This window comes from Hoplias malabaricus, chromosome Y (assembly GCF_029633855.1).
Source record: "Hoplias malabaricus isolate fHopMal1 chromosome Y, fHopMal1.hap1, whole genome shotgun sequence".
NCBI lineage: Eukaryota > Metazoa > Chordata > Actinopteri > Characiformes > Erythrinidae > Hoplias > Hoplias malabaricus.
This window is the reverse complement of record NC_089820.1, coordinates 79,295,508-79,323,007: the sequence shown is the minus strand read 5'-3', so window position 1 is coordinate 79,323,007 and position 27,500 is coordinate 79,295,508. Positions and strand designations below refer to the sequence as shown.

The 27,500-nt window shown below is 43.7% G+C and overlaps 1 pseudogene; it reads right to left on the bottom strand.

The window, feature by feature from the left end:
- The window catches only part of LOC136679682 (receptor-type tyrosine-protein phosphatase mu-like), a 252,906-nt pseudogene that overhangs the window by 107,630 nt on the left and 117,776 nt on the right, over positions 1–27,500 (bottom strand).

Genomic DNA, 27,500 nt, shown 5'->3' with positions numbered 1-27,500 from the left:
CAGGGTAGAGATCTCTGTCTTGATACAGGGCAGTAATAGATGACCTCATGTCAGGCCATTTGCTATGTGTGTTGGCGCTTTCCTATCTGCTGAGCAGGTGGGGGGTCTCTGAGAAAGTGCTGTAGGCCTTGAGGCTGAGAGGGTGGTGGTGGAGGCGCTGCAGAATGGGGAACACAGAACTGCAAAGCAGGCAATCAAGGAGCTCTTAACCCTCTGACCCTTTTTTACAGTGGCCAGTATGTGACAGAACTGAGCGAGTGACCACAGCATAGGGTCACAGTATGATACGAGTCCTTCACAAAGGACTTTATAAATTGTGTGCTTCATTTTATAAATGTTTTACTGAGCAGGCACATAACTCCTGTTCAAGGTGTTATAATAAATCTACACAATATCTGAGCGCCTCTTTAAACGCTTCCACTGAAGTCAGTAATCAACAAAAAAGTTATTTTTGCAGTTTCATGTCATTTAAGCACTTCATGGATACATTATTATAATGTTACTGTTTGAACTGCATTAAAGTAACACTAGGTACTTTTTTTTCTTTAAATTACAGTTTCAAAATCATTGTGATGCTTCTCTGATCTATAAAAGGGAGAATAGAGCCTCTGTTGTTGCTACTCCAGGCTCAGAAACTGCACTATGTAACTTTTGGAAGAGGGTAGGAAACCACCTCCATTCCCTCTCCACTCCTCCTTTATTTCAGGCCAGTGCTGTAAAAGTGACTTATATTCTGCAACAGTAGGGGGAGCCCTGGTGGAAAAAATACATAATCTTACCTAGTGTTCCTTTAATGTAAGACACTTTCAAACATGTAGGGTAACCCAGAAATGTTGTACGACTTGTATATCTGAATGTAATCACCTGCAACTTTTGTCCCAGAGTTTATACTCATACTGCCCTAGTAAATACTCTGGGACATCGCTGGTACCTGATACTCCAGAGTTCCTCTGAAATTCATGTGTGAAAGTGGCTTCAAATGAACACTCTGAAGGGGCTTTTTGCTGCTGGGGCTCCCCCTAGTGTAATTAAATATTACAGCACTATACTGAAATTAAATGGGGCATTTCCTACCCTCTTCCACAAGTTACATAGTGCCATTTCTGCAGTGCTGAACGTAGAGTAGAAAAGACAGAGTCTCTATTCTCACTGTTACAGCTCAGTGAAGCATCACAAAAAATTTGGAGCTGTAATTTTAAGGCAGACATATTACATAGTGTTCCTTTAAATAGAAAATGTAACAGTGCTTATTTGTGACCAATTATACCTTGATTTTTTTTCCTTATTATTTGAATATTATGTTAATATGGGTACCACTAAGTGCACTATTCCCTGCACCATCTACACTGTTCCTGTATCCAAGATCAAAGTTTTCCTCAGTGTTTTATAACTTTGGGTCCTTGCAAGGGGGGTAGCATGAAGAGAGAGAGAGAGAGAGAGAGAGAGAGAGAGAGAGAGGGAGAGGGAGAGAGATCAAGTGCGCCAGCTGGAACAGTACTGCTGGCACTTGTCTCTCCAGTGGCCAGTAATTATTCACTCAGTTGGTTTATATCTTTGTGCGAGCGTGTGTGTGTGTGTGTGTGTGTGTGAGGGTGAGTGCGTGTGAAAATGGAAGTCACTGAAGAAGGCCCGTGCTCTCGTTTGTCTTTTTTTCTATCACTCCTCTGATCCTGCAGTAATGGTACACTTCCTACACTTACGAAATCATTTTCACATCACTCTGCTGAATGGAACCAATGTTCAAACCCTCACAGCCCTGGAGGAAGTGGGGAGACACTGGAGGTGGGAGATCTGGGGTTTGTTCTCTTTCAGACTGAGAGGAGCACTCATAGTGTCATTGATTCTTCTAAAGCATCACAGCCCTTAAATGACACAAGCAGCGTCATGAGAAATGATGTTATTTACACAGAGACACGGAGACAATGTCCCACTGTAACAGATGTGTGTATGAGTGTTTGGTTGTTGAATTAGAAGAACATTTGTAGAAATTAGAACTGTGTTAAAAAATCTAACATGACATTAATCCTGACATTGCAGCTATGTCTGTGTTTCTCTGGATTCATTACAACTTCTTTCCTTTTGGAAAATGTAGGAAAACAAACACCCACCCATCCACACTCACACACAGCCTTTGGCATAGATAGGGCCGATTTATTGAGTTGATGTCCAAGCACCTCACTCTCTCTCTCTCTCTCTCTCTCTCTCTCTCACTCTCTCTCTCTCTCTCTCTCTCTCTCTTTGATTAATGGAGCAGCCCTTGCCTCGTGGTGGCAGCAGGGCAGGCCATATAGCAAACACAATGTGTTGATCTCAGAGCTGCCAGGTCCCTGATTAACAGCCCAAAGAGAGAGAGAGAGAGAGAGAGAGAGAGAAAGAGAGAGAGAGAGAGAGAGAGAGAGAGAGAGAGAGAGAGAAAGGAAGAGAGAGAGACAGAGAGAGAGACAGAGAGAGATAGAGACAGAGAGAGAGAGAGAGACAGACAGAGAGAGAGAGAGAGACAGACAGAGAGAAATAGAGAGAGAGACAGAGAGAGAGGGAGGGGGCAGAGAGAGAGAGAAAGAGAGGGGATAGCTGCAGTGTGAACAGGTCTGGACCTACTGGACTAAGCTACTGAAGACTGATGTAGCCCAGACACACACACACACACACACACTCACTACATAATGACTGACAGCTCCTCTGGCCTCTGCTGCCTTCTGAGGCTTCTGTTTAATCAGGCAGGTTTGGGTAAAGTCTTCCATTGCAGAAGATATTGATCCAGGAGCGGCCGAGTGTGACGCTGAGGTGAGGAATAACCCACGTGACACAAGGCAGTTCAGCCTCGCTCTGCTTCTGATCTCATTACTACAGACAAAACGCCTTCATTCATCACACAACAGTCAGACATTCATCAGAACCTCACAGATATAAACTGGACGATGATGAGTGTGGATTCACACCTTTTTATTCACCAATAAATAAGTCCAACTTTAAGACTCCATCGATTTCCCCACATCAGCAGAAATAACCACAAAAGCAAATAAAAATGATTCTTTAAATTTCATTTCATCGCTGTCAGGAAAAAACTTCTCTGGAACTCTCCGGAATGTGATCAGAGGTTTTTTTGAACTTCACGATGTCTGAGTTAATATGTGAATCCTAATTTTTAGCTCCTTGAAATATGAATCTGTTACATATGAATATGAACGTTTCATGTCAGTCAGGCGCATATCTCTCCAGCTGTAATGATATTTCACACCCAATATTCAAAAGCAAATACTAATGAGAAGGCGATGAGGATGACAGATAATCAGACAGATAATCAGACATGGCCTGGAATGCTCATTTAGTTTCGCTCGACGTCCGTGGGTGGGAGAAGTAATAGAGCCTGAAGAAGTCAAGCATGCTAACCCAGTCCGATCCTGAATCGACAGGTCTACACCTGTGGTAATACACACTCCGGCAGGACACACACCTATTCTAATAGGCCGACTTGGGGCAGGTAACACACCGCCGTCCGAATCGATCGCTCATCCTGCTTTCCTGGCTGTGCCGCCGCTGCTGTGATTGGGGTCGTGATGGCTCCAGAGACCCACCTAGCTCCGTCTCCTGATGAATCGTGACCCTGCGGTGACCTCTGACCCTCAGGATCAACACAATACGCTAGTCTGACAAATTAGATAGGGTCTGATGTGCTGTCAAGCTCACAATGAGAGCGGGAGAGAAGCCCCAGACTTCACTGCAGAGCTGATTTACGTCTCTTAACCGAGTTTAGATTTAACAGATAAAGAGTGAATCTCATTAAGTTAAAGGAGGTTTGAAAGGCTGTTTCTTTACACTCAGGAACAAAATGACAATACGTTGGTAGTTACTTATCGAAGAAATCATTTAACAAGAAGCAGAGAGACTTCAGGAAAAGCTGAATGTTAAAAATTGTAAATCACTTTGAATTACCGTGTAACTTCAAAGTAAACTACGGATACTGGAAGCCTGTGCTAGCATTTCTCCTGCGGTGTTGCTATCAGTGTGTGAAGAGTGGGAGAAGAGGGTTGCATTGACAATCCAACACAATGGGCAGCACTTTGAACACATTTTATAAGTGGTCAGATACTTAAGTTACGTTAAAACCAAGAACACCATTGTTTTTCTTGTGAATTCCCAATAAGTTTGATGTGTCACATGACCCTCTTCTTTTGTTTTTTCCATTGAGAAAACAAAAGGTGGATCCAAAATGGCTGACTTCAAAATGGCCGCCATGGTCACCACCCATCTTGAAAAGTTTCCCCCCTCCCATATACTAATGTGCCACAAACAGGAAGTTAATATCACTAAACATTCAATTTAATTAAGGTGGCCATATAAATGGCCCACCCTGTATAATAGTATAACTATGCCATTCTACCCATTTAAAGAGCAATGAACTTTTAACAAAAACTCATAATTGAATAATAAATGAATGAATGAAAGGGATAAAGCCACTGTTTCTTTTTTAAAAGAAAGCCACATAACAGCTCCAGAATAAAGAGACTAAAGAAAACCCCAGTACAGAACACAGCGAGGGCTGTAACACTGGTGACATTCATTCTTATGTATTCTGACTGATCACCACTGGGGCAGATCCTTTAGTGTCTTGGCTTCCACACTATGGCATACACTGACACAGTCTCTTTGCTTCTGTCCCTCGTGGTCTTCCTTTAAAACATACATTTTACCCCCGCAATATTGTCATCTGCCTCCCCCCTCTAATGAATCATTTTTTCACTTTAACTTTGAATTGTAAAGTGACCTGGGTATGAGAAGGGTGCTATGTAAACTAATAATATTATTATTAATATAATAGTAAGGATGAGTAAAACTTATTGAAGAAATGCGCATATATTGTAAAACAAGTCTACAATGCCTGTAATGTGACAGGCCTAGCTGTGGAGCAGTTGAACTGTGTTCTCTGAACTATTGGAGGGGCATTTGTGATCCATAACTAATCATTGGTTTATCCTGTCTTACATCTTCCCACAAAATTAGATGATGTTCCTGTGGCATGTACATGTTACATGTCTCACTCTGCTCATGACGAGAAAGTGTTATGTATAGCCTCAATAGAGACATTCATTCATTCATTATCTGTAACCCTTATCCAGTTCAGGGTCGCGGTGGGTCCAGAGCCTACCTGGAATCATTGGGCGCAAGGCAGGAATACACCCTGGAGGGGGCGCCAGTCCTTCACAGGGCAACACAGACACTCACACATTCACTCACAAACTCACACCTATATACACTTTTGAGTCGCCAATCCACCTACCAACGTGTGTTTTTGAACTGTGGGAGGAAACCGGAGCACTCGGAGGAAACCCACGCAGACACAGGGAGAACACACCACACTCCTCACAGACAGTCACCCGGAGGAAACCCACGCAGACACAAGAAGAACACAACACACTCCTCACAGACAGTCACCCGGAGGAAACCCACGCAGACACAAGAAGAACACAACACACTCCTCACAGACTGTCACCCGGAGGAAACCCACACAGACACAGGGAGAACACACCACACTCCTCACAGACAGTCACCCGGAGGAAACCCACACAGACACAGGGAGAACACACCACACTCCTCACTCCTCACTGACAGTCACCCGGAGGAAACCCACGCAGACACAGGGAGAACACACCACACTCCTCACAGACAGTCACCCGGAGGAAACCCACGCAGACGCAAGGAGAACACAACACACTCCTCACAGACAGTCACCCGGGGGAAACACACGCAGACACAGGGAGAACACACCACACTCCTCACAGACAGTCACCCGGTGGAAACCCACGCAGACACAAGGAGAACACAACACACTCCTCACAGACAGTCATCCGGAGGAAACCCACGTAGACACAGGGAGAACACAACACACTTCTCACAGACAGTCATCCGGAGGAAACCCACGTAGACACAGGGAGAACACACCACACTCCTCACAGACAGTCACCCGGAGAAAACCCACGCAGACACAGGGAGAACAGTCCTGTTACCAACCTGGTTCTTATCATCAGTAGATCCCCAGAGTTCAAGTGTCAGAACTGGTATTGGGAGAGAAAATGGGATAAGTGCCTCCACATCTCGGTTTCCTCCTTTAACAGCTTTATATTTCTGTAAATCTGCCTTTGGCTAATGCCAGTTCTAAAAAGCACAATGTAACTAAAACGTGAGCGGAATTTAATTGAATTCTACGCAGAAAACTGTCCTTAAACGAGGATCCCTCCTTAAAAAAGACGCCGGTTCCTCCGTGAGGAAGCACAGCATGGTGGAAGTGACAGGTCATAGATTCTGAGTGACTGATTGAGAGTAAGACAATGTTTCAGACAGCCTGCTAAGCAGCGAAAGTGCCGTTTTTCCCGACGCATCAAACTCCAGAAAAGCGTCGAGAATCATTTGGGAGCAAATTCATCATCATTAGTGCGAGGCGCGTGGGCTCCCAGTCTGCCCACGTTCCAGATAATGACAAATTTGGGCTAAAATAAAGAAATGAAGCATGGTGCATAGCTGCTGGTTATGGACTTGTTAGACTTATTAAAAGGAGCAAGGTGATGCTTATTTGGGTTCAGGGGGAAGGGGAAGGAAGCAGTTCAGTAGACATACATCTGTTCGGAGCTGCTTGAATTCTTGCGTTTATTTGTCAGTGTTGCTTCCATGAGGACGGGTGAGGAAAGGAGAAAAGGAGAAAATAAAAGAGAAGAGAAAACTGACGAGCTGAGAAGCCACCGCTTCATAAATGCATATAAATGCAGCGTCTCTTTCACAACAGCTGTTGTTTGAAGACCGCCCTTGAGAAGCGCACTATAGGCCATTCCACCTTCAACTACCAAGGATAAACAGTTGCCTTTTCTTCCTTTCGATCCCTTTTCAGTCAGATAACCTTCCTCTGCCGAACCAAACTCAATCTCTCGCTCTTTCTCTGGCTGACAAAAGGACACAGAATTGGTATCTAATTCTCTGTGGCTAAAAGTGAGAAGCCTTCGCTCGGCGTCCTCCGGAACAAAGCGTAAACCCTAGAGGTCACATGGCCGGGGACGAGCACAATGGCAGCGTGGGGTTATCTGGGTGAGAAAGCAGTCAGGCCTGCAGCTATTCATACCTTCACACCTCAAGGCAACAAAACCATTATCACTGAGGGGGAAATGACCAATACACTACCCCCTCCAAAAACAAAACACAACAAAACACACAGCAATTTAAGCCACATACTGAGGCCCTGAGAAAGAGTGAGTGAGAGAGCGAGAGAGAGAGAGAGAGAGAGAGCGAGAGAGAGAGAGAGAGAGAGAGAGAGAGAGAGAGAGAGAGAGAGAGAGAGAGAAGATGAAAGAAAATATACAGAGGAAAAAGAGGTTGAAGGGAGCATTAGAGAGGGATAGAGTGAGACAGAATATTTGAGGGAGACTACGGAATGGAGAATGAGTGAGGCACAGAGAGAGAGAGAGAGAGAGAGAGAGAGAGAGAGAGAGAGAGAGTGTAGAGAGATGCAGACAGAATGGTTGTTATTGGTCTCTGAAGAGACAGTGACAGGGAAAGTGGAGTCCTTGGGTTTACACACTGTGATGGTTTGCAGACAACAGACCACAAAAAAGAAAAAGAAAAAAAAGTTGTGTGTATTCCGGAGAATACCAATGACCAGCGAATTAATTTGTAGCCAGAAAATAAACATATAAATATGTGCACAAAATTAACTGTGCAGAATTAAATGAAAATAATAATTAAATCATTCAGGGTTGAGTTTGGGTCCAGAGCCTACCCAGAATCACTGGGCACAAGGCAGTAACACACCCTGGAGGGGGCATCCTTCACAGGGCGACACACACACACTCACCTACGGATACTTTTTGAGTCATCAATCCACCTACCAACGTGTGTTTTTGGACTGTGGGAGGAAACCGGAGCACCCGGAGGAAACCCACACAGACACAGGTAGAACACACCACACTCCTCACAGACAGTCACCTGGAGGAAACCCATGCAGACACAGGGAGAACACACCACACTCCTCACAGACAGTCACCCGGAGGAAACCCACGCAGACACAGGGAGAACACACCACACTCCTCACAGACAGTCACCCGGAGTAAACCCACACAGATACAGGGAGAACACACCACACTCCTCACAGACAGTCACCTGGAGCGGGACTCGAACCCACAACCTCCAGAACCCTCGAGCTGTGACAGAGACACTAACCTGCTGCACCACCTATTTGTAAATAATGAAGCACTTTAATAAGATTGTGCTGTTGTGTGAACTGTGCTGTGTGCTTCTAGTTCATAAAGTTTTGGAACACACTGTTGTAATGGAAGGGCGGCACGGTGGCGCAGCAGGTAGTGTCGCAGTCACACAGCTCCAGGGGCCTGGAGGTTGTGGGTTCGATTCCAGCTCCGGGTGACTGTCTGTGAGGAGTTGGTGTGTTCTCCCCGTGTCCGCGTGGGTTTCCTCCGGGTGCTCCGGTTTCCTCCCACAGTCCAAAAACACACGTTGCAGGTGGATTGGCGACTCGAAAGTGTCCGTAGGTGTGAGTGAATGTGTCTGTGTTGCCCTGTGAAGGACTGGCGTCCCCTCCAGGGTGTATTCCCGCCTTGCGCCCGATGATTCCATGTAGGCTCTGGACCCACCGTTACCCTATATTGGATAAGTGGTTACAGATAATGGATGGATGTTGTAATGGACTGGTGTCCAATGTGCAGTGATTCCTAGTGATGCCTGATCACGAGGAAGTGCATATAGAAAACAAATGAATAGATGAGTAATGGAATTTAAAAAATCAACAAAGAATGATGAACAAATTAACAGATGAATAAATAAATAAAATACAAACAGAAAAATTGTACAATAAAAGCCACAAAGTAAAGATTTTGTACGACTGAGAAGGGGAGAGTGAAAAAGAGAGAGAAGAAAGAGTTAGAGAGAAAGAGAGACAGAGAGTGAAAGAGAATGACAGAGAAACAGAGAGAAAGAAAGAGAGAAGAAAAAGTGAAAGAGAATGACAGAGAAACAGAAAAAGAGAGAGAGAAAGAAAGAGAGAGAAGAAAGAGTTAGAGAGAGAGTGACAGAGAAACAGAGAGAAAAAAGAGAGAGAGAGAGAGAGAGCTGCAATGACGTCACTGCACACCTGTGTGTTTATGGATGACCTCACTAAGTGATACTCTAATCAACATCAGCTCTGCATGCAAATATCAGATATCTGCTTTCAGACAGACACAGAAAAACAGGCACACACACACACACATACACACACACACACACACACACAAACAAGCAATCAAACAGAGTAAAGCACAATAATCATAACATCAGAATTACAGATGGACATTAAATACAGGTTAAAAAGGAACACACACACACACACACACACACAGCTCAAACCAAACTTTCAGACCATTTTCCCACTGAATAAAATTTAATTTCTGAAAGTTACTTTGTAATCACAAAAAAAAAGAAAAAAATTCCAGCCAATTATATCTCATGGATGTGAGCAACAAAATATCAATTAAAGGTGTTCAATGCCTTATACTTTGCAGGAAATAGTGTTTGATTAGGTACATCTTTGTTATCATGCTCTTGAAAAGTGATTTCACAATATCAGATAGTTTTGATGCCATTGGGAGTTCTCTTAATTGTTGATACATATTTTTATGTCAGTTAGCAGTTAGTTAGAGTTTAAGTCTTGGTTTAGCCTCGGTGTAGCTCTATAACTGCTGTGATTACGTGAAGACAGGAGCAGGCTGCTGTCTGCAGGGGCCTCTGACGTCTGTGATCTGGTCAGAGATACAGAATGGATCTGGACAGCGGACCTCTGCCAGTAAACACCTTTCTGACCATCCTTTCACTCTGACCTGCTGTACATTCTCTCAGACGCAGGAAAGGACTCATTTCTAACACTAGGTCTTCTCTATGTGTTTACATTTTATTTTTTATATATTATAAGAGAATTCTATCATAAGAGAAAACGTCATAATTTAAATCATAAAAATAAAAAGTAACAATAAGATAATTAATTAATTAATTATTAATAATTAATAATAATTAATAATTAAAAATAATTAATTGAGAACTGATCCGTATGGTCAGATGTGTCTACATTCGTGATGACAGGAACGCGTGACGCAATGAATGCACCTAGGGCTGGACAATAATTCAATACTGATATATATCGCGATTTATAAAATGTTCCAATAACAATGATATCGTTTTTGAACACATTACGTAGAGCATCAGTCACTGACTAATGGCACTGTCGTCACTTCACTGCCCCCAGTTTTAAAGTAGGTTTAAAAACATCAATATTGACAAAGCCAAGGGGTTTGTGTTTGAGGGTGATGTCATGTTTCTTGTTTGTTCTTGGCTGTTATTCTGTGGCTTTCGTGTTGTTCATATCAATTTCGGAATTATATCGTATCGACTTAAATGAAGTAATATATCGCGATACATATTTTGGCTGAATTGTTTGGTGCCTAAAAAAGCAACCTCATGTACATTAATATTTACAGATACATTTTCTAATGACTGAGAACAATTTTAAGAACGTTCTGAGAGAAGGTTTTGATATATTCTTTAAGCAGAAATTGACAACACGTCTGCTTTTTTTTGTAACATGATTCTTACGCGGAAAAGTCAACTCGTTATTTCACAGACCCTTATTTGGCTTCTGTCTAAAGATGTTAAAAGATACTGAAGATATGATTACTATTGTAGTATAAATGTCTTTAGTGTCAATGCTAGTCTTAGTGTTAGCTTCAACATGCTAGCCGCAGGCTAATGAATGCATAGTGGACTGTAAGTATGGTTAATGGCTGTGATAATTGTGTCCACTACCTGGTTCAAGACCTCAGTGTGACACAGTCCCTTAACACCATTAGTGAGATTAGCATTATCTATTTAGCATCGCTTCTCAGATGCAGTGGTGATAACTTGAGTGCTGGTCACTGCTCCAGCTGACCTTGCACATTAGACTGAAGATTAAATAAGGGAAAAGGGCATCCACAAATTCGATTTATATTTGTAAATTGCAGGCTGTGCAGTGGGTCAGGGCTGGTTCGTGTGGCTGATGCCTCTAATGACTGTTTAACAATTTTGTCAGTTCTGTATTATGATACATAATGCACATATTCATTAACTTGTAAATGAACACAAATCCATCTGGTCCATCTGAATCAAATTCAGCAAAAGTAATGAGACGAGCCACTGTTAATCAAGATGCAATAACACACACTCCGCTAAAGATCAGCCAAGGGGTCAGTAAGGCGAGCAAAATAATTTCCATCTCTGACAACGAGATTTCCTCCTGAGAAAATGAAGATGGCCACCGACACGAGCGGAATATGGGGAAAACTGTTGAAAAGCTCAGACACCTAAAATAAATAATAAATACATTTGTTTCCGCTCCCCTCCCCCTCCCCCCCTCCCCCCACCAGACCAACCCCCACTCCCTAAAAAACAATCAGGCAAACCTTGAGGATAAAACAGCCTTTGTACGGACTGCGAGGCAATAACGGACACAAAAGATAAGCTTGAATACGAAGTAATACAATTTACTTTCAAGAGCAGAGCTCCTTTTTTCTCGTTACATTTGTATTTCTTTGTGATCGTGCCTCCATTACGGCCCACGAACAAAGATAACAAAAGAGCCAGAGAGGGAGATGGGGGAAAAAAAACATGACTGTGAGAAGAAAAAGGAGAAAAACGTAAAGGACAAACACTAATACAACCACTACGTATTACCTGAAAATAACACATTTATTAACTCATTACGGAGCACTCAGTCTTTCCATTTCACTTAAGCAGGCCACGGTATTCATGAAGCAGAGGTAAACAGTACATTGTGGTCATAATAGGTTAATAGCCCCCTGAGCTAGAGGCTAAAAAATGAAAATCGGCTAATGAAGGGTGTGTTTGAGTTGGAGTCCTTGGAGGTATTGAAAGGCCTCTGGGGTGCTCTGTGTGAAGTATGGATATAAGAGGCTAGGAGCTGAAGAATTCCAGTGCAAATGATGTGTGGGGAAAATTTAATAACCACAGTTTTCTCTTGAACCTTAAAATGTAGTCAATCAACCAAGACGTGCTCTTTAATTTCGCTGATAGCCGTCTAATACCTATCTATCTAATATCTAATACCTTAGCTATCTAATACTGTGTTCAGTAATATGGCGCCTCTATCTGCTCTAGATTTGATTATGAAACATTTAGTAGTGTTCAGTTTTATTGACAGTAGTCTGTCACATCACGTCATTCGTTGCAACCTGATATCATGGCTGAAACGTACCTATGATACTAAAAGACCACACCAGCTAAGACGTACATTTAACTACGTTTAACTTGACATGCGCCCCCTAGCCTCTAAGGCCGCTTGGAAAACGGCATGCTGAACCAAAGCATTCAAGTAGAAGATTATTTAACTTTATTTAGTGGAAAAATGTGTAGGGCGGCACGGTGGCGCAGCAGGTTAGTGTCGCTGTCACACAGCTCCGGGGACCTGGAGGTTGTGGGTTCGATTCCCGCTCCGGGTGACTGCCTGTGAGGAGTTACGCCCGATGATTCCAGGTAGGCTCTGGACCCACCGTGACCCTGAATTGTATAAGCAGTTACTGATAATGAAAGAATGAATATATACATATATATCTATATCTATTCACTTGGCAGGTTGCAGCTGCTCTTACTCGCACGCGAAACTAAACTACATTTCCCACAATGCCGGATTGTAGTTTAGTTTCGCGCTGCAACCTGCCGAGTGAATAAATATATATATATATATATCTGTCTGTGTAGGATATTTTATTTTGCTTGACACCAAGACCTCCCTCTAGATTTATATATATATATATATATATCCCAGTAAACATTAACGTAATATAACATAATATAATGTAATGACTGTCGTCTAATCAACGTTCTCTTAAGGTTGAAAATGAAAGTTGAAAAGACGTCCAAACACAGACATTGAAAGACGACTATTAGACGTATTTTGGACGTCCATTGACGCTTAAAATATGTCCTTGACGAACAGACTACTTTTAGACCTATTTACAACGAGGGACCAGGGACGTTCCTTGTTTACTGGGATATATATATATGTGTGTGTGTGTGTGTGTGTGTGTGCTTTTGTATACTGCATTTATTTGTTTTTATATACACGTGGCATATCAGTTGATTGCAAAAATTTTCTAAACACATTTTTCCACTAAAAAAGTTAAATAATCTTCTGCTTGAATGTTTTGGGGGCGCATATCAAGCTAAACGTAGTTAAATATACGTTTTAGCTGGTGTGGTCTTTTAGTAGCATAGGTACGTTTCAGCCATGATATCAGGTTGCATTCGTTTGATGAGTGCTAGTACAAATGTATGATGAGGAAATGCTGGCACTGGACACCCATTAGTCCAGATATTTCTTTGGCCATTACCTGTTAAAGCCAGTGCAAAAACAAACTGTTTCACTACATCCCTAGTTGGGAGAAAAGTGTATAAATGAGATTTTTCACTGAACTACGGCTTTAAGAGGAGTAAGAAGGACCTGGACAAGAGCCCTTCGGCTACACTCCTCATGGGGCCTAAACATCCATCAAACAGTGAGAGGGGAAAAGCCTCGAGGTTAACTTTCCTTCACATAAAAACAAAACAAAACAAAACAAAAGAAACAAACACAATCCCAAATATATACCCACAAAACGACCATATATTACACTTTAACTAAACACATTGTAAACGTATGTACCTGTGTGAACATAAATGCCGACAAGCTCACACACACACACACACACACACACACACACACACACACACAGAGTTCCAGACAGCCCTAAGTGCCAGGTGTGAAGGCCGAGTGAGTAGCACTATCCATTCCCATCAGATCTGCTCAAATGAGAAACAGTGAGACCTTCAGCAGGAGGTCACACTGCTGATTACAACCCAAAACCAGTTTCAATGGCCACACACAGACACACAAACAAACACACACACACACAAAACCTCCTCCAGCCATGGCTAGAGACATTAGGAATTGTGTATCAAGGGGCTGGATTGCATCCTATAACAGGCAGAGTCAACAACTAAACAACAGTAGACTACCTCTATCACAGAAGCTCTGCTGTCCAGGCCAAGCTCTTTCCCAGACACGGATTTATCCGGCAACATACACTATTCAGCACAACTCGCTGCCCTAATGCAAAACAACTTGTAACCGAACAAAGATCTCTCTAGGCTTTCTCTCTCTTCCAGGCTGGAAACCTCTGGGCTCGCAAGTGATTTAAACTTTAGCTCAGCCACAGTTCTGGACTCAGCACACTGGATTCACTGAACAAATGCCAGGGAACACAACAACAACGTAACAACAGCACAAGCACCGTCCTCGCAGGGACCGAGTTTCCTCCATCACACAAACTCTCGAGCTGCAGTGGTTCCCGTCTGCAGCTCCTCAGCTGACAAATGATTTACAGCAAACCTTCTCACAACTCGAATGCAGCGAATCAGCCAGGTCATACACTGGAGCTTGGTAACAGCTGGATCGTTGTCAGGGAGAACAATGAAGAGTGGAAGCTCATCAGCACCAAATGCTAAAGTTTTTCCACCTCATGGTACATACAAAACTCTACTCGAATACCCTCTGCTTTATTGATTTTCGGTTTGGTGCCTGGTTCCTGGAGTTGGGTACTGGTTAACACCTGTTAGCTCATGGTTCTAAGCGAGCTGAGTAGGGACTAAACAGTAATCTGTAAGAATTGCAGAGAGGCTTGTCCAACATTGTTGTGGTTTCCAAAGCATGCAGTTCCAGTTAGAAACAGTGTTTTGCATCACACTGGTTATATTTCGCGGAGGGGGGGAGCTGTGGAAAACAAACTGAGTACCAAGGACCAAAAAAGCATGTAGAGCCTAGCTGAGTACGTACCTGCAAGGGAAGCTCAGCTTCCCCTAAAATGTCAAAAAATAAGTGATCAAATATATACTGTTGTGTGTACATGTCATTGAATAAATATTCACTACAACGCACTCAACTTTTGTTCAAAATCAGCTTCTTATCACTGGTAAAGATGCGGCTTTCCTCTCAATCATTCCCGCAGCTTCACGGTGCTTTAAACAGTGAGTTCAATAGCGAAGCAGTGAAGTGCAGTGAAACGAGACGAGTCATTGGATAAATGCTGGGCTTTGTCCCGCCCATCGGACGCTCAGCTTCTGCATGATGATTGAATGATCTGTCTGAGGCTGAATCCCTTTTTGATTGACAGCGAAATGAGCGAATCAGCGATCCTTTGGTGTAAAGATCCGTGGGAGCATTACATTTTCATTCTGTTCTGAGTTGAACCGGAGACTTTCCGAAACCTCTTAGCGGCATTTTCTTTGTTAAAAACGACTAGCGACAAATCAAGCTTCTATTTCTGGTGGGTTTTTTGTAGCTGCTTGTGTTTGGAGACTGACTTCTATCACTCTTTCTGACTTCTATCGCAGTTTCTGTCCAGCGGGTGCTGCTGAGCCCCTCCACCGTCACAAAGCACTCACAGGCGGACACACTTCACATGGGCCAAGGCCGTTTAAGCAGCCTAGCTCTGCTGGCCATTGAGAGGACACTAGTCAAGTCCCTGGAAAAGACGCCTTGTTGGTACGACAGGGTCACAGATCATTTTCTTGAAAAGGAACGGAGGGTAGAATTTACGTATAAATAAACCCACACATTTTATGATGTAGGCCGAAATTGAGCTTCCCCTCCTTGAAAGACCAGCATCCGCCACTGGTATGTACCGTCCCGTGAAAAAGCTCCATTAGAGTGTCGTTAGTGCTGGGCGATATGAGCGCATATCAATATCAAAATTAATTTAACATTTTACCACAATTACGATTAATGAAATATTATTGTGTTTTTGTATTTTTGACACCTTCATAATTCAGTGACGAGGCTTGTAGTGTAAATGTGCTCCAGTATTAAAGCTGGGATATTTTTTCTAATGTTGCTGGGAGCTTGTTCCTCTTTTTTTTTTTGGTACTAGCTGCATTTAGGTTGCTTCCATGTGGCAGATAGGGGCAGAATCACCCGACTACAGCTTGGTAACATGGTGGACATAAGTGAGGACATAACAGAATAAAATTAATCGATATTATAATAAATATATAAACTGTTTCTTTCACTGAAAATTTATTCCGTATTATTATAAACCATCTGCACTGTAGAACAACAAGAAAACAGCAACACGACAAAAGCCAGCCTTTACTCAACTGAACCAGTACATCTCGAATATAAGAGCGCACTGCTACTCACCAGCACACTTGGTGCGAGCTCTGAGTGGTGGGCCGGGGGCACCGGTGCCCCCCTCCAGGGGCCGAGTTAGCAGGACACTGATCTCGTACTCGGTGTCTGGGTCGAGGTGGCCGATCTTGTGCGAGGTCTTGTCCACGGGCTGCAGGTCATACATGGTTCCAGAGACAGTGCGGTACTCCACCTCACGGTTGATGATGGGTCCATCGCCATTGATGGAGTTGGCGTTGAGCTGAATCCACAGGTAGGTAGCACCCACTGCTGTCAACTGGGGAGGGGCAATGGGTACTGGGGGCTCTGAAAGGAGAGGACAGGGCGTTAAGAACCTGGAGTGCATGTTTTGAGACAGTGGTTACAGTATAAAATAAGAAAAATAAATAAATAAATTAAAAAAACATTTGGACGCCAAAGAACACAGAACAAGACAAGCCTGTGTGGTACACTACTGTATTCACGCAGGGTGGTGGGGTATTACACTGGCCCTAGAGCATCCCTCTGTTTTCCGCAGTGTAGGGTATTCCATATTCATTTGAATGCACCTCATTTATAGCTTGAAGGGCTTGTTAATTAACTCCTAAATTAATGGAGAAAAACTCTACATAATACAGATGTAGTCTCCTGGAATTAACTAGAGGGTTTGTTGATTTTAGAACAGGTCTTGGGTCAACTCAGACGGTGCGGTGGAGGGAAAGGCCATCCCGAACAGTTCTTAGTAGAGAGGTAAATAGAGGATGTATCTGGGAAAGTGGCTGTCGATCAATAAACCTCTTGTCCATGGGTGGAGTTATTGATGAAACAGGCCCCGTGTATGTTTGGGAAGGTGCCGTTATAAGTGCTACAACAAAAGAATCTTGCACAGATGACATCTTTTACTGATTGCAGCTCAGAAAAGGCAAGGTCAGAGAAATGCCCCTCTAGGTTCTTTATTAATGTACAGAATAAAAAGCCTTGAGCATAAGTGCAGGAGACAAGCAGAATCATCAAAGTCACTGTCAGCAGTGATGTAGCGCAGAGCGGTGCTAGCCACTTAGCTGCAAAATATCAGGCCCAGACTCGTTGGAGGTTTATTGACACCACTCAAAAGATTAAACATCTGTCTGAACGGGACGCTTTTTTACTGTACAGTACATTTATAGAAGCATAGGTCAATTTGAACCAAACCAAGAAACGGATACCAAGCATTCGTATGTTCTGAAATAAGAAGAGAATGCTGGGTGTCCAACTCAAGGAACGTGTGGTGGAAAGTCGGTATCAAAGTGAGCAAAAAATTTATTGGAATAAGGAAATGCAATGCATAGACCCCGGTGGCGAAGCTGGTAGGGTCGCAGTCACACAGCTCCAGGGGCCTGGAGGTTGTGGGTTCGTTTCCCGCTCCGGGTGACTGTCTGTGAGGAGTGTGGTGTGTTCTCCCTGTGTCCGTGTGGGTTTCCTCCGGGTGCTCTGGTTTCCTCCCACAGTCCAAAAACACACGGTGGTAGGTGGATTGGCGACTCAAAAGTGTCCGTAGATGTGAGTGTGTGAGTGAATGTGTGTGTCTGTGTTGCCCTGTGAAGGACTGGCGCCCCCTCCAGGGTGTATTCCCGCCTTGCGCCCAATGATTCCAGGTAGGCTCTGGACCCACCGCGACCCTGAACTGGATAAGGGTTACAGATAATGAATGAATGAATGCATAAACCCCTCTAATCTCCTTCTCCCCTGGAACAGTTTCTCAAAAAGCCTTTATACCCCTAGCCCCTCCCTAATTATACAACAACTATCATTCTATTGTCTCATATGGCCATGAAGTTACATTACGCAGGTGTTTCTAACTATCTGTGATTCCGCTCCCAGAGCGGAATCCAGAGCGTTCCAGCTGCATCTGCTTCATGAGCAGCAGGAAGAGCTGACTGAGTCAGTCAGACAGGCAGGTGAGACAAACTGCATTATTGATCACCAAACCCACTTCAACCCACAGTGAAATTTCATTCATACATCTTGCTGAGGACTGAGGTATATGAGTGTGTGTATATGTGTGAGAGTGAGAGAGAGGGACAGAGAGAGAGAGAGAGAAGAGAGAGAGAGAGAGAGAGAGGAGAGAGAGAGAGTGAGAGAGAGGAGAGAGAGAGAGAGAGAGAGAAGAGAGAGAGCGAGAGAGAGAGAGAGAGAGAGAGAGAGAAATGAGAGAGAGAAGAGAGAGAGCGAGAGAGAGAGAGAAATGAGAGAGAGAAGAGAGAGAGCGAGAGAGAGAGAGAGGGAGAGAGAGAGAGAGAGAGAGAGAGAGAGAGAGAGAAGAGAGAGAGCGAGAGAGAGAGCGAGAGAGAGAGAGAGAGAGCGAGAGAGAGAGAGAGAGAGAGAGAGAGAGAGATTAGCCCAGCAGAAGTGTCCGTTGTGCAGGAGTGTTTATATGCATGGCTACAGCTGGGACATTATCATTGATGAACACATCAAAACTTTATGCCTTTGGCAGGCATGGTGCTAGCTGTGTAGGCTATGTCCCGTAGGATGGCATCGTTTGGGGAGAATATATGCCCGCTGGGGCATGCAGAAATGATGGATGCCTACCACAGGGCCGTTACACTATAGCCAATATGATAATAAACTGTAATTCATATTTATTGCAGAATTCATCTGACCACACCGATCGATCGGGAAGGAAATACTGACACGAAGTAATGAATAAATAAGCCGAGGGTGTGTGAGGTACGCTTCCACTGAACTCTACAGCCATGAACAACCAAACCTAAGGCCTGTGTATAAGGCATCTCAGTATGTTCTTTTATCAATACAACATTAAACAACACACAGCGGTCTTTGTTCCTCACTGTTCATTCACATCACTGTCACTGATTCTTCAAGGTTCTAGAGTAAACTCAGTGGTTCTATATGAACAGCCACGAAGACTAAAAGAATCATTTCAATCCCAAAGTGTTTCTCCCTCTTAGTGACGGAACATCTGCTTTTCTTCTCAAAAATATATTTAAAAGTAGTTTTAATCAGTTTTCACATTTCAAAAACACCATTTAGAGTGTGTGTGTTGCCCTGTGAAGGAATGGCGCCCCCTCCAGGGTATATTCCTGCCTTGCGCCCAATGATTCCAGGTGGGCTCTGGACCCTGAACTGGATAAGGGTTACAGATAATGAATGAATGAATGAATGAATGAACGAATGAATGAACGAACAAATAAAAAACATGCTTTAAGAACGAAGTTCAAACCTAGAAGTCTAGTGTATGTTTAAGGCTTATTTCATTAAAAGGTAGCACAGTAGGCATTGAAAGGTCTGTGCAGTATGTAATTACATCTCTGTAGTGTGTCTGTTTTATATAACATCTGAACTTACATCACACCTGGAATAATGTGTTGTAGGGTTGTCATGACAAATGCAAATGGTCCTCAATGTGTACTGAAAGCTAGGAAAGCTATTTCCTTCTCCTGAAACGTTATCAGGTTTGAGATGCAAGGTTTATGTGTGACAGCGATATGTGTGTGTGTGTGTGTGTGTGTGTGTAACGCAGCCATATGCAGGTCACAGATCTTACAGATGGCTGTCCCATAGTGACCCCCGGCAGGTCCTCCTAGATATTCCATAATCCTTCTCTCCACAGCCGGCCAATCAAACATCACCTAAAGTGAACCGTTTAATCCACCTGCTTCTCAGACAGCATGCCAAATTAGAACAGAGAGGGGAGGATGAGAACGTGTCTGGCACTTTGAGCTCAGACCACACATTAACCCTCCAAGGGTCAACAAAACACACCAAATTGCTGACTGATGTACGCTTATATCCAAATGTTTGAACTCCCTGGGGTTATGAGCATCAGTTAAAAGTTTATAAGCAAGATTTTTGCTGCTGAAATAACAACTTAAATCTCATTCATTTCAGTTTTCATTTAAAAATTAATTAATTCATTCATTATCTGTAACCCTTATCCAGGTCAAGGTCACGGTGGGTTCAGAGTCTACCTGGAATCATTGTGTGCAAGATGGGAATACAACCTGGAGGGGGCGTCAGTCCTTCACAGGGCAACACACACTCACACCTACGGACACTTTTGAGTCACCAATTCACCACCAACGTGTGTTTTTGGACCATGGAAGGAAACCGGAGCACCCGGAGGAAACCTACGCAGACACAGAGAGAACACACCAACTCCTCACAGACAGTCACCCGGAGGAAACCCACGCAGACACAGAGAGAACACACCACACTCCTCACAGACAGTCACTCGGAGGAAACCCACGCAGACACAGGGAGAACACACCACACTCCTCACAGACAGTCCACCGGAGGAAACCCACGCAGAGACAGGGAGAACACACCACACTCCTCACAGACAGTCACCCGGAGGAAACCCACGCAGACACAGGGAGAACACACCACACTCCTCACAGACAGTCCACCGGAGGAAACCCACGCAGACACAGGGAGAACACACCACACTCCTCACAGACAGTCACCCGGAGGAAACCCACGCAGACACAGGGAGAACACACCACACTCCTCACAGACAGTCACCCGGAGCGGGAATCGAACAGTGTAACGTAATAATCATATACGACTGCTGTTATATTATAGTGTATACCACTGCTTTACTCTGTCCTGTAAGATCGGCATGAAATGAACTGCAATTAATAAGACGAACTACAAATGAATCTAATAATTAAATTATACAAAGTATTTATTATTACCTATTCAAACTCTTCAGAAACTGATTTTATTCAACACATTCTTTAATGTAGACCACAACTGAGAAAATATCTGTGTAAAGAAAACATTCCCAGCGAAGAGGAAGCTATTACATCAAAACCAACCCCCTTTGCCCTACGTCCACATGCAGATATCTTCCCCCTAAACTTAAATTCCTGTCTGACAAAGCCCTAGTTTTGGGATGTAGTTGTGTAGACCATAGTCAGAGGTGATTCTCAATCAGTAGTTTCACTTCATCTATAGAGAGCAGCAAATGATCAAAGTTCTGACAGAACGCTAACCATCTGAAGCACAATATAATTTGTGGAGAGCTAAGTCTTTTTTGCTCAAACAGCAGAAGGCCAGGAGAGAGTCAATACCAGTATGTTATTAGAACTGTGCTGTTTCACAAATAGGACACATGCCATCTTATGACACTAATGTCAATACAACGGCTCTGCTCCTAATACAGCCATTCTCTCATGTGCCCTTATGTCCACAACCTAAGCACCACTTCCTAGAAGAGCCCGGAACCATGGCTGAGCTGTTAGACTCTCTCTCTCTCTCCCTCTCTTTCTCTTCCTTTCTCTCTCTCCCTCTCTCCCCCCTCTCTCCTCCTCTCTCTCTCTTCCTTTCTCTCTCCCTCTCTCTCTCTTCCTTTCTCTCTCTCCCTCTCTCCTCCTCTCTCTCTCCCTCTCCCTCCTCTCTCTTTCTTTCTCTCTCTCCCTCTCCCCCCCTCTCTCTTTTCCTCTCTCCCTCTCTCCCCCTCTCTCTCTTCCTTTCTCTCTCCCTCTCCCTCTCTTCCTCTCTCCCCCTCTCTCTCTTCCTTTCTCTCTCTCTATCTGCCTCTCTCTGTCTGTCTGTTTCTCTCTCTCCCTCTCTCTGTCTGTCTCTCTCTCTCTATATATGTCTCTCTCTCTGTCTGTCTGTCTCTCTCTCTCACTCACTCTCTTCCTTTCTCTCTCCCTCTCTCTCTCTTCCTTCCTCTCTTCCTCTCTCTCTATCTGTCTCTCTCTCTCTGTCTGTCTCTCTCTCTCCTTCTCTCTCTCTCTCTCTCTCTCTCTCAGTCTCAGTTAAAAGAGCAGTGTTCACATTAACCTCAGGTGAAATCTCTATAACAAAAGAGCATGCACCACAACAATATGAAATTATGTTTATATTATGATCCAATCAAATTCCATTCAAAAAGCTTTATTACACACATTTTGATTCCAGTGTATTTCTATTCACGTTGAACAAAGAGGAACAGCAAAAGTCCCAAACCAGACAATCTCTGACCCGTTTTAACCCATAAGAGCCCAGACACAGTCCACCATGAAGCCAAATTATGAGAAATATAAAACAGACCAAAGAGACAACTTGGAACACTTTTTTCCCCCACATTTCTTGCTGTATTCCATAATTATTAATGGGTTAAAATCCCAATAAATCATAAACATCACCACAACCATTTAGCAACTTGTATGTCAACATTTCTTCTTCAATTGGTGAATTGTTAAAACAGTTGGAGACTTAGGCACATCACGGTTTAAAATATAAAATTAAAGCTGTGTAGGGAACCTTCCAGACGTTATAAATGATTTGTGACACATATGTCGCCATGGACTACGCAGCGAATATATTGTCAAACAGTTTCAGATGAGAGATCAAAATCTTATTTAATTTCAACATTATTATTTATTTATATTATTTTTGTCAAATGCCCCGAAGCACTGAAGTTACTGTTTACAATTCTGGACATATTCGCTCACTCATGTTTAGCAAATTGAATAGTCCCCAAAAGGGGGTGCTGTTAGCACTGAAAATACATTCTGCTGCCACACATCACTGAGACTAACTGGGTGTCCTTGTTTATAGACTCCTAATTACAATCTGGGGGCTCCAAAGTTGCACATGTTTAGTTTATTTAAAACATGCACATTATTGTAACTAATCTTTTAAAACCTAAAAGGTGACTCCAAACATAAAACAAAAACGCTTACGGCAAAGGTAAAAGACATGCATTCTGTTGTGCAATATGTGTACGTGTATATGTTCTCTCTGTTATCCAAGAAGAGAAATGACTACTCCCGCTGCCCGCTGGCACTGAGGGAAGCTCCATCCATCACAACGGTGATGGTCCTCAGCCAAGCGTGACCCGGCAAGGCGAGCGCTGCCTGTGCTAACAGGCTAACAGGCCGTTTAACGTAGCAGTGCAATGCTCGCCTTTATAAAGACATTCGTCACACCTTCCGGCTCCATCACTCTCAGCTCGGCCCTGTTAAAACCATGATAACTTATTAATGTACAGATGTCACAGTACTGTCAACTGTTTACAGCCACTCAGAGGATGGAAAGTGTTCCCTCACGCCAGGATTTTAATTCTTGGAGAGGAACTTTAGCCCCACAGTTGCTGTCAAACCAACAGGCGAGACTGATCTTCTCAATACAACACTATCTCACATTTAGCCCAACTCCTGCCACCACGGACAATAGACCCCAGCTAAAAATAATTGTGTGGGTGGAAGAGGAAAATGAAAATAAAGGGGTGGAAAACAGAGGAGTGGCAATAAAGTTAATTCCTCTCTGGGCTCTTTTAGAGTGTCCAGCTTTAGTGAGCTTAGCCTGGACAAAAGACTGTAAAGCAGCAGATTAGCAGCAGAAACATGTGGTGAGAGATGCTAATAAACGTCTGGCAGATGCTGTAAGCTTTGCTTGCATGAGGACGGACACAAAACAAGAGAAGCTGGGATGACAATATGTCTGAATGCGTGTTTTTGTGAGAGAGGGGGTGGGAAAAAGAGGATGAGAGAGAGAGAGAAAAGCACTTAATGAGAGAGTGACAGAGAGAGACAAAGGCCCTGTCTCAATTTTTGCCATAAGCCCTACATTCCTCTTTGAAGTGATCACTTCTGTGGCATTGAAGGGTGAACTACAGAGGCGTAAGCAGAACTTCAAGGCACCAGGAGATTTAAAACAGAACAGGCGCATTCCGTTCACTCCCCTTTAACTGTACCTTTAAAGGAATATTAAAGGCATGCTCTGAAGCAGCTGAGTAGACCATATGTGCAAATGTTAGACACTTAACATGAGTTCATTCAGCTACTTTAACTCTCTCTGTTTTCAAATAAAACTGCAAAAGATATGTTTTTTTCCATTGCTTATAATATTTCTCAAACTGATTCTACTCATGCTCTGTACTGTGTATGTTCTGCATACTGTATTTACCCTGCTATTAATGTCTATCAATGTTTTTTATGTATTGTCTACAGTAAGCGTCTTTGAGTTCTTGAAAAGCGCTATATAAATATAATGTTCCTTGTATTATTATTATTATTATTATTATTAAAGAGCATGTACAGTAGACACAGACTATGTTTACATGCAAAGGTTTTCTCCAACTTTATTAATTCCATATATATATTAAAATCGAAAATGTGCAGTCAGGGGCAGTAGTGTCGCAGTCACACAGCTCCAGGGGCCTGGAGGTTGTGGGTTCGATTCCCGCTCCGGGTGACTGTCTGTGAGGAGTGTGGTGTGTTCTCCCTGTGTCTGTGTGGGTTTCCTCTGGGTGACTGTCTGTGAGGAGTGTGGTGTGTTCTCCCTGTGTCTGCGTGGGTTTCCTCCAGGTGACCGTCTGTGAGGAGTGTGGTGTGTTCTCTCTGTGTCTGTGTGGGTTTCCTTCGGGTGATTGTCTGTGAGGAGTGTGGTGTGTTATCCCTGTGTCTGCGTGGGTTTCCCCCCGGGTGACTGTCTGTGAGGAGTGTGGTGTGTTCTCCCTGTGTCTGCGTGGGTTTCCTCCGGGTGACTGTCTGTGAGGAGTGTGGTGTGTTATCCCTGTGTCTGTGTGGGTTTCCTCCGGGTGCTCCGGTTCCCTCCCACAGTCCAAACACACACGTTGGTAGGTGGATTGGTGACTTAAAAGTGTACGTAGGTGTGAGTGTGTGAGTGAATGTGTGAGTGTGTGTGTTACTCTGTGAAGGACTGGCGCCCCCTCCAGGGTGTATTCCCGCCTTGTGCCCATTGATTCCAGGTAGGCTCTGGACCCACCGTGACCCTGAACTGGATAAGTGCTTACAGATAATGAATGAATGAATGAATGAATGTGCAGTCAGAGTCCAGTCAGAGTGAGAGGAGTACAGTACATTACTGGAGTTTTTCGGTTTGTGTTTCATTCCTTTAATTGCTTTAAAATTATGGCAGAATGAGTCTGCACTTATTAAAGAAGGAGTGAGCGGAAGATGTCATGTCCCAGACACAAGCAGGATGCCAGTCCCACGACCCATGACATGAAAGGTCTGGATGAAAGTGTGCAGACAGGTGAAGACAGGTGGGAGAGGGCCATACTGAAGGAACTTTCAGATTTTGAGGTGAAGCAACATTATCATTTCACATGGCAGTCATTCGTAATCTTCTGTGACTGTCTTGCCCCAACAAAGACATTTCGCATGAGCCTCAGTTCCACTAATAATGCGCGTTGGTGTCGCCTTATACAAGACCTTTTGTACCAAGTACTCCATTTATTTCCAACCACTTCGGCATCCATAAAGCACTCAAGATATTTGTCGATCTGTTCTTCAAAAATAGATACAGTCACAAATCAAACAACACGTTTCTGAGCTTGTCTGTAATGGGAATTAATCAGATACACGACTGTACACGACTATTATTCTTCCAATTAAGTGTTTATTTATATGATTACCCACCACAGAATCTGTTTTTCTCTCTGACTATTCTATTCTGGATATATTCTATTTCAATTAAGCTATTAGTCTGATTATTAAAATGTTATCAGGCAGAGTGTAAACATGGCTGCAGAAATCCAATGACGCACACACTGTTGGCATTATCTACATAGAAAACCATAAATCAAAATGTGAAATCTCAGAAACAATGATGAACTACACAGTGTCCACAAACTTGTGGCCTTTCCAGTGTCTTTCCAGTGTTATTATAAATATATAATATATTCTTATTGATTCTAACAGCACAAAATCAATGCCGAATCATCACTGTCCCATCAGTTCATTGTGATGCATCATCTGACACACCTAGCATGTGCTGTGTATGTATAAGGGACTGAAAGATGGAGGAGAGGTGGACGACAGTGGCCTCCTTAGGGGGCACATCTGACACTGGCAGGCAAAGCAAATAGGTCTGTGTGTGTGTGTGTGTGTGTGATGGTCGTGGCGGGGATGAGGCGAGGGGTGGGTGTTGTTGAGCAGCTGTTGCAGGGCTGTTGTCCAGGCGGTCAGAGTGTGAAAGTGTGTGTGTGAAAGAAGGAGAGAGAGCAAGTGTGTGTGCGTGTTAAGGGGTTAGAGGAGTGGACAGCTGTGGCCTGCTTCAGTACAGCACCTGTCTTCCAAACATATACCCAGAAATCCTACAACCCCATCACTAATTCTCTCTCTCTCTCTCTCTCTCTCTCTCAATAGATTCAACAACTCTCTGTCTTTTCTCATCTGTTCCTTCCTTCACTCTCATCACTTCTCACCTTTTCTCACCTTCTTCCAGCTTACTCCTCCTCCTTTATTTGTTTTACTGTCACCTCTCATTTCTTCTCTCCCCTCTGATCTTGTCTCCTTTCCCTCTCATCTCTTATTCTCATCTCCTCTATTCTCCTCTGTACTACATTTTTCCTCTCATCTTTCTCCACCTCAGCTTGCTTCCTGTCCCTTCTCTGATCTAATCTCTGATTCTAATCTCACCCCTTTTCTTTTTTTCTCTACCATCCCATTGTCTCCTGCTGTGGCCCCTAGTCTCTTCTGTCTCAGGTATCTACAGCAGGTATTGAGAACCCTTGCCTCCTGTCCTCAACTCCTCCCGTGCACTGAACCTGCCCTTGTCCCTGAGTTGCTATGGTCCTAATTGGGCCACTCTGTGTGTGTGTGTGTGTGTGTGTGTGCAGCTGAATAGCAGATCCACAGATTGAGAATGGGAAGAAGCAGCTAATGAGTTACACCAGGATCTCCATGCCACTCTGATTACCCACAGTTTTGCTCATTAGAGCTGACATGGTCACGAAAAAGCCACAGATCGCTGTTCAACACCAATTTGGCCTCCAGGCAAAGCTAAAGCACGTTTGTGTCCGAATGAGCAAGATATCAGGCGTAGTTGGTCGAGTCCGGCAGAAGGGTAAGGCCCTAAGGGAACCCGGCAGAGCGATGCTTGTGTGCCACCAAGCAGAACCCATCAGCACAGAACATCTCTATAAAGAGCAGTAAGAGTTTACGCTAAGTACATATTATTAAAATGCATAACAAGATTTCTATCATTTTCAAATTCATTCATTGTCTTTAAGAGCTTATCTAGTTCAGGGTCGCGGTGGGTCCGAAGCCTACCCGGAATCACCGGGCGCAAGGCGGGAGCACATCCTGGAGGGGGCGCCAGTCCTTCACAGGGTGACACACACTTACAAACACCTATGGACACTTTTGAGTCACCAATCCACCTACCAACATGTGTGCTTTGGACTGTGGGAGGAAACCCATGCGGACACAGGGAGAACACACCACACTCCTCACAGACAGTCACCTCGAGGAAACCCACGCAGACACAGGGAGAACACACCACACTCCTCACAGACAGTCACCTGGAGGAAACC